The sequence below is a fragment of the Aplysia californica genome, unplaced genomic scaffold, assembly GCF_000002075.1.
Source record: "Aplysia californica isolate F4 #8 unplaced genomic scaffold, AplCal3.0 scaffold00153, whole genome shotgun sequence".
Classification (NCBI taxonomy): Eukaryota; Metazoa; Mollusca; class Gastropoda; order Aplysiida; family Aplysiidae; genus Aplysia; species Aplysia californica.
In genome coordinates this window covers 1,297,679-1,299,855 of record NW_004797423.1, presented here as the reverse complement: position 1 = coordinate 1,299,855, position 2,177 = coordinate 1,297,679, and positions in this window count along the sequence as shown.

Genomic DNA, 2,177 nt, shown 5'->3' with positions numbered 1-2,177 from the left:
CAGCTGAAGCTCCAATGTGGTGGAATTGAAATGGCTTCAGCTTCATATCTTTAAGACAAACATCAGTTACAGGCAGAACATTGCTACTCACTAATAGTATTGTTTTATCTCGCATTCAATGAAATTATCAGGGAATTTCAGACGATTTCTGATTGTACTGGTGCATGCACTTTTAAGAACGTGATGGACGTCATCAATGCATTCTGCGGTATTGGAAAAAATGACAGGTTAACAAGGTACTGGTAGTGCACGCGCACAGCAAGAGATACGCCTGAAAGAGTGAGTGGAATAGTGTGTGTGTGTGTGTGTGTGTGTGTGTTTGTGTGTTTGTGTGTGTGTATGTGTGTGTGTGAGTGTGTATATGTGATTTTTGTTTCTTTGTTTTTTGTTGTGTGGTTGTTTGTTTGTGTGCGTGTGTGTTTAAGTGTGTGTATGTGATTTTTGTTTGTTTGTTTTTTGTTGTATGTGTGTGTGTGGGGGGGGGGGTGATCCCACAATGAAAAATACTATCAGTCTAATATTATAACAATAATATGTTATATAATTTGTATTTCAATAGTATCAAGGCATGTCAGTCTTCAATCGACTGGAGGCAGCGTTTTTCATCACAGCGTTCATATTGTCCATCATCCTCAATTCAACTCTGCTGGCTATCGTCATCGTAGACAAGCAGTTACGGTGAGTTATCAGATTAACTGGAACACTGTACCGTAATTACATTGTTAAAAAAGGGCGGTGCTTATTTTTTAAACTCTTTTTAGTAGAGGGTTTTACGGCGTAGGGGGTGGGTGTCAACAGAGAAGTCTTTACAGGGAATCAGACATACTCTGCTCACCTCTCTAGCTTCAACAGCACAAGGTCTGCTTCGACTATCAAGGCACCCTGGAAATAGCGGGTCACAAGAGTGTGACAAACATACAAAAGAAGTAGAGGGAAATGACAATAGTAAGGATTAGGAAAGAAAGAGCAGCAGTTCCCTGTTGTAGATCAGGCACAGTTATGAGCGTGACATGATGAATCAGCCCATTTACAATTCTACTGTGCTTGAACTAGAAATGCCCCCCCCCCCCTTTTGGGAATTGCCTAAAGACACTACAGTCAGTGGCACGGCCCCGGGGGGTGGTGCTTTTTGGGGACTTCGGTTAGGAAGGAATGGGTTCGGGTCAAGCAAACCTGAGCTCAGTGATTTCTAAATTATTTATTTCCGTGACTCTTCTCCAGGTTCCACGTGGTCTTCCCCTGATCTTTTACCCTGTGGGTTCCAGTCTAACACCTTTCTTGTTATGCAGCTGCTTGACTTCCTGAAAGTGTGTCCAATCCATCGCCAACGTTTTCTTCCCACCTCATCTTTGACTGGACTCTGTCTCGTTCTTCTTAATACTGCCTCGTTGGTGATCCTGTCTGCCTATCTGATCCTTAGTAGCGTCCTCAGACACTTGTTCAAGAAAACCTGTATCCTCTTTATGCGCACGTCTGAGATGCGTTCCACGTCTCACATCCTTACAACCTTTGAGTAGAAAATCCTCTGCCATGTTCGTAGTGAGATATCCCTGGTCCTCCAAATCCTGTTCAAAGAAATTATTAATGCAGTAAATCACACGCGTCACGCCCCAATACGTTTAGTTGATAGTTATGGTGTATAAAAGTCTTCGGCTGAAAGAACCATTTTTCAAATCCATACTCACCAAAAGTTTCGATCCCCAAAGAATGAATAAAGCTAGGCAGTAAAGGAATGTTACGGGAACTTTTCTGCAAATCCAATGTTTCCAGTTCCTTTCCATAAAAACCTCCAAGAAGACATCTAATATTACTGCTTCTCAGATACGGGCTTGAAAATTAGGGTAGATAGGAACCATTTTCTCTCTCTCTCTCTCTCTCTCTCTCTCTCTCTCTCTCTCTCTCTCTCTCTCTCTCTCTCTCTCTCTCTCTCTCTCTCTCTCTCCCTCTCTCTCTCTCTCTCTCTCTCTCTCTCCCTCTCTCTCTCTCTCTCTCTCTCTCTCTCTCTCTCTCTCTCTCTCTGCATATTTTTTATTAAGATGAAGGTGGATAATGTATTGGGAACCCCCTGCGTAGTGCTGTATTGTTCGGGAGAGTGCGCTGTAGATGTTACCAGTATTGTTATAATTATTGTTATTACATGCATTATTATTATTATTATTATTATTATTATTATTATT